The following is a 17,500-nucleotide window of genomic DNA, read 5'->3' as shown; positions in this document are numbered from 1 at the left end:
TTTCTCTCTCTATTTTTCTCTCTCTCTCTCTCTTTTTTCTCTCTCTCTCTCTCTCTCTTTTTTCTCTCTCTCTCTCTCTCTCTTTATTCCACTGATGTTTATCCAAGAGAAATACGACCAGCTTGGGCCCATACAGATAGACACGGCTGTAAGAATGCAGAGGGATAATAAGGATTCAGTAAAGAATCTTGTTCGAGGTCAACCTTATAACTGTTCTATCACCCTGGACAATTGAAGACTTTCAGATGGAATTTAAAAACCATGTGGAATAAACAAAATAATTGTCAGGTTGATACTTATCCTCTTCTTCTTCACCTTGTTCCTTCTCCTCCTTCTTGTCATCATCATCATTGTTGTCATCATTTTATTGTCCACATACCCCCATGATTGCATGGGCCAGATATAACTTACTGAGGCAAATTCTGTATAGCCAGATTCGCTTTCTATCAGCAACCTACATCTGTTTCCAAACAAGCTAATGCTTTCCCATGGCCAGACATGATTTCACAGAATAGTGGAAATGAATGACACTGCTTGTATGACAATAATATGCATTTGCAAGTATCATATGATGTAAAGACAAGGAGACACTAACACAGACTCATGTGCAAGCATATGGCTCTATGGTAAGTAGCTTGCTTACCAACCACATGATTCCAGGTTCAGTCCTACTGCATGGAACCTTGGGCAAGTGTCTTCTACTATAGCTGTGAGTAGATTTGGTAGACAGAAACTGAAAGAAGCCAGTTGTATATGTGTGTGTGTGTGTGTGTGTGTGTGTGTGTGTGTGTGTATGTTTGTGTCTGTGTTTGTCCCCCCCCACCATCACTTGGCAACCGATGTTGGTGTGTTTATGTCCCCGTAACTTAGCGGTTTGGCAAAAGAGACCGATAGAATAAATACTAGGCTTACAAAGAATAAGTCCTGGGTTCGATTTGTTCGACTAAAAGGCTGTACTCCAGCATGGCCACAGTCAAAATGACTGAAACAAATGCAAGAATACAAGAATATGTGTACATATATCATCATCATCATCATCATCATGTAATGTCCGTTGTCCATGCTGGCATGGGTTGGATGGTCTCACCAGAGCTGGCAAGCTTGGGAGCTGCACCAGACTCCAGTCTGATTTGGCATTGGTTTCTATGTTAAGATGACCTTCCTAACACCAACCACTTTACAGATTATACTGGGTGCTTTTTTGTGGCACCACACAGGCACTTTTACATCGCATCTTTCAATTGTTTCAGTCATTAGACTGCGGCCATGCTGGGGCACTGCCTTGAAGAATTTTAGTCAAACGAATTGACTCCAGTACTTATATTTATTGTGTGAAGCCCGGTACTTATTCTATTGGTCTTTTTGCTGAACTGCTAAGTTACAGGGATGTTAATACACCAATACCAGTTATTAAGCCTGGTGAGAGACAAACACAAACACACACACACACACACACACACACACACACACACACACACACACACATACACACATATATAATGGGCTTTCTTAGTTTCCATCTACTAAATCCACTTTCAAGGCTTTTGTTGGCCCAAGGAAGACACTTGCTCAATGTGCCACACAATGGGACTGAATCTAGAACTATGTGGTTAGGAAGCGAACTTCTTACCACACAGCCATGTATTTAAACACACACACGCACACACACACACACACACACACATACATACATACAATGGGTTTCATTTAATTTCTGTATACCAAAACCACTCACAAGGCTTCAGTCAGTCCAGGGCTATAAAGGAAGACATATGCCTATGGTATCAACCAAGACCATGTTGTTGGAAAGCAAACTTATATATAGGCACAACCATATTTGCGTGTGCCTATATATTAATGAAAGAAAATAAGCCTGCACTTGGTGGAGGAGAAGAAACTCATATTAACACAATTATGATATATTTCTTTCTTTATTGTATAAGTCATACATGCGTAACAAAGTCATATTACTACATTGCTGCAGACAATATAATAAATCACATAATTTATTGCTTACGAGCAGCAAGCTTGGTTAATTACCTACCCTCGTAATGAAATTAGAATTTCATTCAGCAAAACTGTACAGTTAAATGGAATTCATCGAATCTATCTATCTATCTATCTATCTATCTATCTATCTATCTATCTACGTGTCCGTCCGTCCATCTATCTACCTGTCCGTTCGTCCATCCGTCCATCCTATCTATCTGTCTGTCTGTCTGTCCATCTATCTATTTGTCTGTCTGTTTGTGTGCATCTGTGCGCATGTGTGTGTGTGTGTGTGTGTGTGTATGTGTGTGTGCATAGATATGTAGATAGAGCTTGATTGTGCCATTTTTCTTTCTGGCTCTACAGTGTAAGTATGACCACTCCACTAACAATGTGCGTAAAAAGAAGAACAAAGGGCAGTGACCCGATTTCTCTTGTCAAAAGGTGGGTCAAGTGCTGAAATTCATTGGAGGTTTTTAGCACAATACGGGGACAGTGTAATACCACATAGAAGTGTGCATGAGTGGATCGAGAAGTTTAAAAGTGGCCAGACAAGTGTGACGCCTGAAGAGGGAGCAGGATGTCCATCAATCTCCACCACTAATGAGTTCACCTTTACCATCTCTCAGATCACTGCTCTTTGTTCTTCTTTGGTGCACATTGTTAGAGGAGTGGCCATACTTACATTGTAAAGCCAGAAAGAAAAATGGTACAATCAGGCTCAAACTTCGATCATGTGACCATAATAGTACCAACTTTAAGCATGCATGTGCAGAAGGCAGTGTGACAATAATAAAGATATGTTATGGTGAAAGCGCAGATAACTTTTGACTTCCCCTCATATATATATATATATATATATATATATATATATATATATATATATATATATGCATGTATGTATATATATGTCTAGCTTTTGAGCTTTTGGCGAGTATGTGGGTGAGCATGTGTGTGTTTCAAGCGAGCGTGCTTGAGTATATATATATAGGCGAATGTACGGATTGGTGCGCTTACGCGAACACTTTAGACTTTTCTACTCCCTTACCTTTGCACCCTCGCCTTACTTAGTGGTCTGTAGCTCTTTTGTCTTAATAATGGTCAACCACACGGTAATTTCACTTTGTTTAATGGTCATTTTTTACAGGAATTTTCAGGCGTGTGTTCCCACCCCAGCATTCGAAACTTGGAGTTGTATCATGGCTACCAAATAAGTATCACATATTTTTACAGATATACATATATATATATTTATATATATATATATATATATATATATATATATATATATATATATATATATATATATATATATATAGCAAATGAAAGACGGAAAATGGAATATACAAAAATTTATTATTAATCACGACAATTGTTTCGACACATCTAGCATCGGTTCCTCATGGGGTGGGGGGACACTTAACAACTGGTTCAGGAGCATCTTGTGGTGCAGATGTATCTCATCGGGTGATAAATAAACACAACTCATTAAAATGACTGTTCCACAATGTAACTTTCTATTTTAATCAGCCGGACGGAGGAAATATCTACATTTATATAGAAGATCAAAAGTAAAATCACAGATGGCAGAAAGAGAAACGAACATGCAAATCAATGAGAAAAGTATTAAGAATAACCATTAACAGATATGGATGTATAAACGCCCTCGGGCAAGTTGCATGATATGAGTACACTTACTCATACAAGCATCATACAAAGGGGAGCTGTAAAGTTCCTGGCTTTGGGTAAAAGAAAATACAGGACGATCAGTTAGTTATGACTTTATTCAACATATTCACCTCTCAGATTCACTCACTTATTGCAGCAATCCTTCAGTTTTTTAAGCCCTGTAAAAGAATTCAGATTGTTTGGTCTCCAGCCAGGCATTTTGCGATACCCTCAAAGCCAGGAACTTTTCAGCACCACCTTGTGTGTGTGTGGATACACATATGTATATAGACACATATATGTATGCATGTATAGCTCACACACATACACACACAAATACTCTTTACTCTTTTTACTCTTTTACTTGTTTCAGTCATTTGACTGTGGCCATGCTGGAGCACCGCCTTTAGTTGAGCAAATCAACCCCAGGACTTATTCTTTGGAAGCCTAGTACTTATTCTATCGGTCACTTTTGCCGAACCGCTAAGTTACAGGGACATAAACACACCAGCATCGCTTGTCAAGCCAAGCAATGTTTATATATATATATATATATATATATATATATATATATATATATATATATATATACATATATATATATATGTATGTGTGTGTATATATTTGTGTGTCTGTGTTTGTCCTACATATCTATATATATATATATATATATCTATATATATATCTATCTATATATATATATATATATATATATATATATATATATATATATATATATATATATATATATATATATATATACACACACATATATACGACGGGCTTCTTTCAGTTTCCGTCTACCAAATCCACTCACAAGGCTTTGGTCGGCCCGAGGCTATAGTAGAAGACACTTGCCCAAGGTGCCACGCAATGGGACTGAACCCGGAACCATGTGGTTGGTAAGCAAGCTACTTACCACACAGCCACTCCTGCGCCTATATATATATATATATATATATATATTATTATGATTGACCGTTGACTGGACACTATTCAATTTTTTTTTTTCCTCCGTGTTTTTCTCCTTGTCTCCGTATTCTTTCTGTTGAAGAGCGTAGCTCGAAACGTCAAAGACTTTCCGTATTCCCGAGCGTCATACTAATACATCCTTTTGTTATTTACACCACCTGTCCTCGTCTGTTGTTGTTTTTTCGTATATTCTCCCATATATATATATATATATATATATATATATATATATATATATACACATGCCAAATGACAACAATAGCATCATATGATGTCAAGTGTGCCATATGTTGTATGCTGGTGGTACTTTGTTGCTGTTTCTTTCATGTGTACTTGAAATAGCACTGCCATTTGTAATGATGATGCAGTAGGGTGGCAATGGTGGTTGTGTTGGTGGTGGGTGTGATGTGGGTGAGGGGTAAGTGTGTGTGTGTGCGTGTGTGGTGGGAAGAGTATGAAGCAGAAAAGACAAGGAGCTGGGGTGAGGGGAAGGGCAAAAGAGAAAAGGGACTGAATGTAAAAAAATATGAGCGAATGCTAGCCCAAGAAGATGAGGACCCGTCCTCTGCCTCTTCCCCTCCCCTTGAATCATTATACTCTTCTTTTGCTTCTCTTTCTTTGTTGGTTTATTTTTATTTTTGTTTTTGTTCACATATTTCCACATTTCTCAAAGTAGTGACAGTTCAAGTTACATCTACCCAAACACCACCACCCTCACCACCACCTCCACTATTTTTGTCATTTCTACCTATTACTACTACTACTACTACTACAGTTAACACCCTTGTGACTACTACTACTACTGCTGCTGCTGTTACTGCTGCTGCTGCTGCTGCTGCTGCTACTACTACTACTACTACTACTACTACTACTACTACTACTACTACTACAGCTGCTGCTGCTGCTGCCACTACCACTACCACCATCACTACTACTACTACTACTACTACTACTACTACTACTACTACCACTACTAATACTACTGCTACTACTACTACTATTACTGCTGCTGCTGCTACTACTAAGAGTATCACCACCACCACCATCACTACCAGTACTACTACCACTACTACTACAGTTATTTCTACAACTGTTGCTATTGCCAGCTGTACCTGTGGTGTCCTGCAGGTGATGATAGATTATATCAATGTTGATAAGCTCAGGTAAAAGGAATTCTGACATCCTAGAGATTACAGAGAAAGAGAAAGAGAAAGAGCGAGAGAGAAGGAGGGAGAGAATGAGAGAGAGAGAGAGAGAGAGAGAGAGAGACTTCTGGCATCGCTATCTAATGAAGAAGTTTCACTGTAGTATCTTTCCAGGACTTCTATCTCCCTGGGAAGATACTCCAACAATGCCAACATCAGCCCCACCCCTACCACAGCCACCACAACTGCCACTACCACCACCATCACAACCATCCTAACGTTCTGAGTTCAAATTCTGCTAAAGTCTACTTTGCCCTTCATCCTTTCAGGATTGATAAAATAAGTGCTAGTTGAGCCCTGGGGTTGATGTAATCGACTTGCCTCCACCCTTGTGCAAAAATTTGAAACCGTTATTACTATTATTGTTGTTTGTTATTTATCTCTCAGACTTAAGTGTTATTTCTGTTGGATGGTAAGTCACATTCAGTAGCTTTCTTAAGATTCTTGCTATCCCAAATAAACAGGCTTTCCCTATGATTCTTACTCTCCCTAATTTGTAGAGAAGTGTATGTCACAACCAAGATGTTCTTTGAATTTATCATTATTATTATTATTATTATTGAGTGAGAGAGCAGTGCATGCCATCAAAGTGACACTGGGGTAAAATATGTGAAGCCCATTATACCCATCATGACTACCCGTCTGATAAGGGTACACCAGGCACATGCATCACAACCATATGTGCGTGACATGGTGATCTCACATCAAGATAAACAGCACATGACCTCGCAGGTGGGGCCCAGTTAGAATTTTCTTCATGTCGAATAGCCCATCCTGCTCAAAAGGTCCCTGAATAAGGTTTGTTTAAGGATGTTGAGCAAAACAGCCATGTTTCCAAAGGTGAATTATTCAAACCCCAAAGAATTCCTCTCAACACATGGCTATGATGCTCCCCACTACTTCTGCTCATGATCAGAGATGCACATATTGTCAGCCAACAAGTGACATGCTCAACTGGTTAAGGTCAAACAACTGACAAGCAAATCTGTAGTATTGAGCAGAATATTTGCTGTAGCCCATCTTATTATACCAAGACAAAACAATGTACATGATAACACTTCCAATCAATTAAGATCAGAAGCCATGAGAGCCACTGCCTGGTACTGCATCCGGGCATTTTATTATTATTATTATTGTTGTTGTTGTTGTTGTTGTTATTATCATTATTACTAGCTGAACCTGTGAAAACTTTACAGAAAACATAAAAAACATAAGCATCTGTAAATTGTGTGCTGGTGCCATGAGAAATGTTTGTATATTGTGACAGTTACAGAATATAGAAAGAAGTGTAAAAACTGATAACTCTATAATCCAACCAAAATATCTCAGTTACGCAAACATTAACAGAATTACTATTTAGCCTTAAAATACATCGTACATATTCAAAGAACCTTCTTGGTTTAGTGGTATGGAACGTTCTTCTGATATTCTTGTATTCTTTTACTTGTTTCAGTCACTTGACGGTGACCATGCTGAAACTGCTGGCCTTGTACCAAAATTTGAAACCATTACTATTGTTTCCAGACCATTCATTTAATATTTTTTTCTTACATAGGTACAAATCGAGAAAATTTTTATTGCTAAATGATTGGTTGATTATGACCACTCTGTCATTCAATTCACAGATGGTAGGTAAGTGATTTGAGGTACATTTGGCTGCTACTTCTAGCAGGTTTAGTGCCCATGTAGAGGTTTGTGCATTGTGTTGTAGTTATTATTCTTGCCCTGAGTTAACTTTGGTTGAGCAAACTTAGGATCAAAGAGATTACAACTAACCATACAGTCTTTTGATTGAAGCACAGTATATCTAAGACTACATCATCAAATGACTTCTTCCATGATAAAGGTAGTAGTTTGTGTGATCTGAGGGATATTTGGTTGTTGTTTCAAGCATGTCATTGCCCATGCAAAGGCTCTCTCATTGGCCTTTAATGCTGTAGTTGATATTGTTTAGCCCTTGGCAAGACCTGATTGAGTATACCTATGATCAGAAATGCTCCAAGTGTGATCATATGACCATGTAGTCTTTTATTCAGAGATGGTGCGTATCTAGTGCTACAATATCAAATGTCTCTCATGTGGTGTGACTTGAAAAAGAATTTAGTTGCTATTTCTTGCATATCCAATAATTGTGTAGAGTCACCTGTGTTGCTTCTTGAAATATCCTTGATCATCACTGATGTACTTAGTAACAGCTTGTAAATACAAACACTAATTGGTTAAGGTTAGTTAAGAAATAAGCCAAGTTTGAATTGGGAAATAGTTAAGGCAAGAGAGAGAGAGAGAGAGAGAGAGAGAGAGAGAGAGAGAGAGAGAGAGAGAGAAAGAGAGAGAGAGAGAGAGAGAGAGAAAGAGAGATTGTAAATTAGAGAAAAAAATAACAAAGAATAAACAAAAAATAGATTGAGAATTATTGATAGGTTTTCTTCCTGATTCTAAGAAACAAAATTTGAAGAAAAATATTAGGTAAATATGAAAAATAAATAGAAAATTATGATAAAAAACAAACAAGAGAAATTGAGAAAGTGTGAGATAGTAATAAAGTTAACAGATGAAAAATAGTGATTCAGATAAATGATGTAATTAATCCTTAAGTTTACTATATATATTTTTTTAAATTTTTATCCTGTACATCATGCTAATGAGTGAGACCTTGGATAAAAGACAAAATTTGGATATTGCTATGTATGCACCATGCTGATAGACTAATCACTTACGTCTTCTTTGTCTCCAACCCACTCCTTTCTCTCTCTCTCTCTCTCTCTCACACACACACACACAAATGTATATATATACCTCACATGGAAACAGATGAGGGTTGGTAACAGAAGGGGCATTCAGTCACAGAAAATTGAGTCTCAACAAAAGATTCTATCTGAACCATTTGAGCATGGAAAAGCAGATGTTAAAACAATATTTATACATACATACATACATACATACATACATATATATATATGGTGGTTGTCTACTCCTTATGCTGAGTTTGACCACCTCCTGTACTTACACCTTAGAACTATCATGGCATCTGATGTGGCCTTTTAAACCAGGCAATGTTCTGAAAAGACTCCCACATAGATTGTACATCCTATTTAGACCACCAAGAGCTGCAGATAAGTTCTGATCTTTGTGGATCTTAAAATGTCTTTTGAGGCCTCCATTAGATTTGCAATCTTTCTAGCATACATTGCATTCAAAGCTATGCATAGACATATAGGCAGAATAGTTGGTGGATGTTCATCTTCCATGGGTTCACAAATGAGATTTGAGCCCAGCAAAAGAAAGGCATAGTCTGTCACAAACTGTGCACACAAAAAGACCATTGTGATTCACTTTCTCGGTCGTAACATTCTTCCTTAAATCTCTTTTGAGTCTTGCATGTATTATCATGGCCTCTTCAAATACTTTCACTCTACTCTACACTTTTGTTCGCCATCCGAAGCAAGGGTTTCTATGTCCTCTGGATTCATTCTAAGTGACTTCATAGTAGTTCTTACGCTGTCCTTAAACCTTTTTTTAGGTTTATGCTGATAGCTTTACCCCTCTGCAAGCTCAAGAGCAACCTGAGTGCTACTGGTAACATGTAATCCTGTACAACCTGTCGCATGGTCAGGTCGTCAGCAACTAAACTGGCAACCCCACCAGGCTTGCTTGGTGAGGTGTTTGTTGTTGGACACCTTGTGGGATGAAAAATAAGATGTGTGAAAGGGTGGAGGAACATACGTACATGCATACATACATACATACATATACATACATACATACATATTTATATATATTTATATATATTTATATATAATATATATATATATACACACGTGGAGGCACAATGGCCCAGTGGTTAGGGCAGCGGACTCGCGATCATAGGATTGCGGTTTCGATTCCCAGACCAGGCGTTGTGAGTGTTTATTGATCGAAAACACCTAAAGCTCCATGAGGCTCCAGCAGGGGATGGTGGCGAACCCTGCTGTACTCTTCTACCACAACTTTCTCTCACTCTTACTTCCTGTTTCTGTTGTGCCTGTAGTTCAAAGGGTCAGCCTTGTCACACTGTGTCACGCTGAATATCCCCGAGAACTACGTTAAGGGTACACGTGTCTGTGGAGTGCTCAGCCACTTGCACGTTAATTTCATGAGCAGGCTGTTCCATTGATCGGATCAACTGGAACCCTTGACGTCGTAAGCGACAGAGTGCCAACAACAACATATACACACACACTCACATGCACATCTCTCTCTCTCTCTTTCTCTCTCTCTCTCTATACTGGCATCATGCAAATGGCACCCATGCCGGTGGCATGTAAAAGTACCCATTACACTCTCGGAGTGGTTGGCATTAGAAACCATGCCAAATCAGACTGGAGTCTGGTGTAGCTCACCAGCTTTCCAGCCCTGGTCAAACCACCCAACCCATGCCAGCATGGACAATGGACGCTAAATGGTGATGATAATGATGAAGATGATATACATATAGATATGTTGTTGCAAACAAGAAAAACAGAACTCAAAATATGAATATATGAATATTTTTATAAAAAATTTAGCAGAGAAGCAACAGAGTGACTCAAGGTTCGAACCTTGAGCAACTCAGTTGCTTCTGCTACATATTAACAAAGAAAGTATATATATATATATATATATATATATATATATATATATATACACACACATGCATACATATCATCATGATCATCTATTTTATGTCTGTTTTCTATACTGGCATGAGTGGAGTGGTTTGACAGGATTCAAAGACAGTCAACTTATCAGAGGATCACATCTTGCATCATTGTCTCATTTTTGCCATGATTTCTATGACTAGATGCCCTTCCAATCACCAACCACAAACCACTTTACAGAATGTGCTGGGCACATTTTATCATGGTACCAGCACTACAGAGGTTGCTCTGCCATCAGCAAGACTAAAGAACCATCTCAAGCATTACATTGTCACTGCTCAAGTCAATTATCAACAATTTACTAAGTGTATTAGGCGTTTTACCTTAATAAAGGATTGTTCTTTCTAAATTGCTGTACCTCAATCTCTCCAATGATGGGATACTTGGATTACAGGAATTCGTTACACATGATCCACTTGCTTAGGTATTCCAGAAACAGCTGTAAGAGACACTACTTATCTATCATAACTGTTCACTGCTTTATTTACACTTTATACTTACTTGTACTCTTTATTATAAAGTAAATATCCTGCACAAGAGGTACGACAGATTAATGAGAAAGTTATCAGAGAAGGTAGTGTTCAGATGTGGAAGATGTACAGGGGCTGAACAAAATAATGGAAACACCTAGCATCATAATTTTGAACATTCTAATGAAGTTGAACATCTTATCTGGCCACCACAGTCCCCAGATCTCAATATTATGGAACATTCATGATGCATTTAGAAAAACAAGTAAGGAGCCGATATACTCCACCATCATCACTACAAGAACTGGAGACTGTTTTAGCTGAAGAATGGACAAAAATTCCTTTGGAAACAATTCGAACTTTGTACAAATCCACACCCCATAGAATTCAAACTGTAATTACCTCCAAAGACTGTCCTACACCATATTAAAATAAATTTGTTTGAAATTTTAATATGTTTCCATTATTTTGTCCAACCCTTGTATATATATATATATATATATGTGTGTGTGTGTATGTGTGCGTGTGTTGTTTGTCACTTACAACAGTTTGTGAACCAATGCTACAAAACTCTTTAGATCTTGAAGTTTCTGTCTCTGTAACTCAGCAAAAGAGACTGATAGAATAAGTACAAGGCTTAACAAAATATGTTCTGAGATTGGTTCATTTGACTAGAAATTCTTCAAGGTGGTGCCACAGCATGACCACAGTCTAATGACTGAAACAAGAAGGTAAAAGATATATCTATATATGTATGTGTGTCTCTATAGATATATGTATCTGTATGTTTATAATATATTTATATGGCCATATCACGTTGAAAGCACCAGTTCTCATCCAATCACCGAAGTTAAGCAACATCGAGCCTAGTGAGTACTTAGATGGGTGACTATTTGGGAAACCAAGGTGCTGTAAGCATCTCACATTTTTTAGGTGCAAGAGTGGCTGTGTGGTAAGTTGCTTGCTTACCAACCACATGATTCCGGGTTCAGTCCCATTGAGTGGCACCTTGAGCAAGTATCTTCTACTATAGCCTTGGGCCAACCAAAGCCTTGCAAGTGGATTTGGTAGATGGAAACTGAAAGGAGCCAGTCGTATATACATATATAAATTTATATATATATGTGTGTGTGTGTGTATATGTTTGTGTGTCTGTGTTTGTCTCCCAGCATCGCTTGACAACCGATGCCGGTGTGTTAACATCCCCGTAACATAGCAGTTCAGCAAAAAGACACCGATAGAATAAGAACTAGGCTTACAAAAAATAAGTCCTGGGGTTGATCTGCTCGACCAAAGGCGGTGCTCCAGCATGGCCGAGTCAAATGACTGAAACAGGTAAAAGAATAAAAGAATATGTATATCTATATCAACTCACACACTCTCTCTCTGACACACACACATGCGTACACACACACGCACACACACACACACACACACACACACACACACACACACACACACACACACACACACACACACACACACTTAAAATGCAAAAGTAGAAGCTTCAAGATCTGAAGAGTCTTGTAATGGATACAGCTATAAATAATAGCATGTAATATATTGGATTAATAAAAAAACTATTGGACAGGAAAAAAATACAAAAAATAGGCAAAGGCTAGCTGTAGATATGAAACTGAATCTTCTTTACAGAATATATTATATTACTTGCTATCATTCATAGCAGTATTCAAGGTGGAAACCTGACAGAACTGTTACCATGCTGTACAAAATACTATGCGCAATTTTGGCCCCACTTTGTGTTTTGAGCTCAAATTCTGCTGAAGCCAACTTTGCCTTTCATTCTATCGGGGTTGATAAAAAAAGCATCAGCCAACTACTGGGGTCGATGTAATTGCCTTGCTCCTCCTCTCGAAAATTTCTGGCCCCTTATCGAAATTTGAATCCATTATCTATAAAGTATCCACTTTGAGACTCACTCTTAAAATTACATATATGCGTGTGTGTGTGCATGCATGCATGTGTGTGTATGTGTGTGTATGCATGTATGGAGAGTGAAAAACAGCATAGGAAAGAAGAGATTGTAATCTATAACATGAATGTGTGTAAGTACACACAAATGCACACACACACACACATACACACATACACACGCACGCACACAAACATGCACATACAAATATGTACTCATGGAATTACAAAATCATAGACAAGCAAATACTGCTTTAACATTCACAAATACACACATACAAAGGCAATGTCAGTGATTACATTTAAACTTTGAACTAAACATATGCTAATTGTAATACTGGTTTGCTGACATTGCACATAGGTCAACCAATCACTGCAGGCCAATGGGATATCCAGCATATCATATGAATGGCTGTTTCTTTATTGCCATCAGCTAATAATAATAGAGATATAATCCGAGCTTCTTCTGACATAGCTGTTAAATCAATATGGCTATTAATAACATTGCAGCTTGTGGTGAGCCAATGGAGGAGCTTCTATGTGGTCATTCAATATGCAAGAAATAGCAACCAAATCTTCTTCCTCAAATGACACAACACTCTGTTGGTCATGGCACATTAGATACTGCAGGAGATAGTCGTGGCTGGTATCCCTCTAATCATAGGTCTGTTGGATCAGGGCTGACCAGGGGCTAAACAACAGCAGCAACTAGGATTAGTAAGAGTTTCTACGTGAGCATTCAATTTGCTAAAGATTGCATCCAAATGTCCTTCAAAACTACATTTCTATTTGAACAAAAGACACTTTGGACTCTCTATGCCTATGGATAGAATGCCTAGGAAAAAAAAAAAACAGATTGGGTGGTCACAACTGGAATGTTTTTGATCATCTAAGTCTACTCAACCAGGATTGACTTGGACCTAAACACCACCACCACCACCACCACCATCACCACCACCACTGCCTCCGCCGCCGCCACTGTTACCACCACCACCAACACCAACAACACCTATAGTCATCTGAACATAATGAATAGATGGTATTTCTGTTGGTGGCAAGGAGTCAGTCTTTTTCTTTGTTGCTTAATTTGTTTTGCTTTTTTTTGTAAGGCAAACTTATACACTTTTATTTTCAAGGAAATATATTTCCATATCAAGTATATTTTACTGCAATTTCTATAAATTTATTAAGAAATATATTACAGTGAGTCATGCAAATGTTTTATAGTCCCAGCAGACAAAATGGTAAATATCTTAGCCTGAAGAATGGTGAAAGAGATGAGCGGAAAGAGCAATTTTATCATGCAAGGGCTTGTTTAATGTCCAAACGAACATTAAATCTCAATTATATTGTTTCCAGAAAGATAATAGCATAACATGAAATCTTGAGATTGTAGTTTTTCTGTCTTTGTAAAAGTATATTGTTATAAACAAAGAAGAAAAGTTATGCAGCATGAGTATGAAAGCATAATCAATGATGATTAATCTCAGGTTATATTAATATGACCCCTGGTAAATGTCTATAAATCCTTTATTCCCTAAGCATCAGAAAGTTCAGATAGTAATAGGATTCATATGGTGTAGGTAAAGGTTGTGTAGTTAAAAAGTTTGTTTCCCAACTGCATGGTTTCAGGTTCGGTTCCACTGTGTGGCATCTTTGGCTAGTGTCTTCTACTTTAACCCCACAGGAAACCAAAGCTTTCTGAGTGGATTTGGTACATGGGAATGGAAAGAAAAGATTTTATGTATATATATATGTTCAGGTGCAATAAAGACTGCAAACAAACAGGAAACAACTTCTATCTCATTCCAGGGTGAAAAACTAGAGGTAGTCGATAGCTTCCGCTATCTGGGCGACCAAGTTAGTAGTGGGGGTGGGTGCGCTGAAAGTGTAGCTGCTAGAATAAGAATAGCCTGGGCAAAGTTTAGAGAGCTCTTACCCCTGCTGGCGACAAAGGGACTCTCACTCAGAGTAAAAGGCAGACTGTATGACGCATGTGTACGAACAACCATGCTACATGGCAGTGAAACATGGGCTGTAACTGCAGAGGACATACGTAAGCTCGCAAGGAATGAAGCCAGTATGCTCCGTTGGATGTGTAATGTCAATGTGAATACCCGTCAGAGTGTAAGTATCTTGAGAGAAAAGCTGAACATTAGAAGCATCAGTTGTGGCGTGCAAGAGAGACGATTGCGCTGGTATGGACATGTGGTGAGAATGGAGGAGGATAGCTGCGTGAAAAAGTGCCACACCCTAACAATTGAGGGAACCCGTGGAAGAGGTAGGCCCAGGAAGACCTGGGCTGAGGTGGTGAGGCAAGACCTTCGTACATTGGGCCTCACCGAGGCGATGACTACGGACCGAGACCTTTGGAAATGGGCTGTGCGTGAGAAGACCCGGCAAGCCAAGTAAGATCGTTGCCAGTGCCCCTGGACTGGTTCTTGTGCGGGTGGCACATGAGATGCACCATTTTGAGCGTGGCCGTTGCCAGTACCGCCTGACTGGCTCCTGTAGGATTTTCGAGCGAGATCGTTGCCAGTGCCCCTGGACTGGCTTGTGCGGGTGGCACATAAAAGACACCATTTCGAGCGTGGCCGTTTTCGTGCGGGTGACACGTAAAAGCACCCACTACACTCTCTGAGTGGTTGGCGTTAGGAAGGGCATCCAGCTGTAGAAACTCTGCCAAATCAGACTGGAGCCTGGTGTTGCCATCCGGTTTCACCAGTCCTCAGTCAAATCGTCCAACCCATGCTAGCATGGAAAGCGGACGTTAAACGATGATGATGATGATGATGATATATATGTGTGTGTGTGTGTGTGTGTGTGTGTGTATTCTTTTATTCTTTTACTTGTTTCAGTCATTTGACTATGGTCATGCTGGAGCACTGACTAATTGACCCCAGGACTTATTTCTTTTTTTAGGCCTAGTACTTATTCCATCGGTCTCTTTTGCTGAACCACTAAATTATGGGGATGTAAAGACATCAACACTGGTTGTCAAGTGGTGGTGGGGGAACAAACACAGGCATGAAGACAGACACATAGACACACACATAGATATATACATATATCTTCTTTCAGTTTTCGTCTTCCAACTCCACTCATAAGGCTTTGATTGACCAGTGGCTATAGTAGAAAACACATTCCCAAGATGTCATGCAGTGGGACTGAACCCAGAAACATGTGATTTTGAAGCAAGCTTCTAACCACACAGCCACACATGAACCTATGTATATATATGTGTGTGTACTTGTATATATATATATATATATATATATATATATATATATATGTATATAATACAAATGATATGTGAGCATATGCATATATACATACATATATGTACATACCTACATATACATGTATATATAGATGCATATCCGGGTACAGGATGTAAAAAAAAATGTGGACAAAAAAGTAACAGGAACATAAACAAAGCACAAAAAATGAACTTTTTTTACGGACATCAGAATGAACACATAGGAAAACAGACAAACCACATATGGAACTTTTCCTTCATCAGCTGCCTCTATTCTAAACTAGGCGTTTCGAAGACACACACACACACACACATACACACACACATGCACACACACACAAACACACATATATGCATTTATTTATATACATATAAGCATATATATATATCTAAGTATGTACATACATATAAACATATATAAATTTCTGTTGATTCACCGAGAAGTGATAAATTACATAACTCAATACACTCATAGAAACATACATATATGTATATATATGTGTGTTGCATGTATGTGGGTGTGTGTGTGTATGTGCATGAAAAGGAACCTATTGATGAACAACTAGTACTTTGTCAGTTGACAGTAAAGTACTTATTGTTCTCTGAGAGCTACTGCTGCTGTCCATCACTCTATCCCTCATGCTCTAATTCATCAGGTCAGAAAACCTTTAAGTGGCTTTTACTACTAGTTAAAGAAACATCTAGTATAATGAGCCCTGAAATCATTTCTCTTTTCAGTTTGATCAAGTACTGGACACCTCGTCTGCTAGAGATGGCAGTAGCCCACCTCTGCTTGCAATGCATATAATTTAAAGCGACAGCTCTAAGATCTCTCTAAGAGATCAACATTGTAGTTGTACTAACAAGTAACGTTTGTAGACACTTCAGCATGGCTGCGATTTTTTAACCCCAAGAGTACATCTCTTCTGGCTGGTTAATGATGCATAGCTCCCCTGCTCACAATATCTCATATGCAGCTGCGCTTTGTTAACCAGCTAGAGGAGATGTCCCCTTAGGGGTTAAAAAATTGCAGTAAAGTCCATTTGAATGGACAACTACATTGAAGTGGCTATAAATATTACTTATATATATGTATATCGTATATATACATATACATATATATATATATATATATATATATATATATATATATATATATATATATGTATATATATATATATATAAATTGGAAATGTAAAAATAAAAACAAAACACAAAGGATTCTGCGATATATACATATATATATATAATATATATATATATATATATATATATATATATATATATATACACACACACACACACACACACACACATACATACATACAT

At 38.2% G+C, this 17,500-nt stretch overlaps 1 pseudogene; it reads left to right on the top strand.

The window, feature by feature from the left end:
- Positions 1–11,779: 11,779 nt before the first annotated feature.
- LOC128248433 (5S ribosomal RNA) lies at positions 11,780–11,898 on the top strand (annotated as a pseudogene).
- Positions 11,899–17,500: the final 5,602 nt, after the last annotated feature.

Source organism: Octopus bimaculoides, chromosome 7 (genome assembly GCF_046866305.1).
Source record: "Octopus bimaculoides isolate indiv1 chromosome 7, ASM4686630v1, whole genome shotgun sequence".
NCBI lineage: Eukaryota > Metazoa > Mollusca > Cephalopoda > Octopoda > Octopodidae > Octopus > Octopus bimaculoides.
The sequence above is the reverse complement of the archived record's forward strand: the minus strand, read 5'-3'. Positions and strand labels throughout refer to the sequence as shown.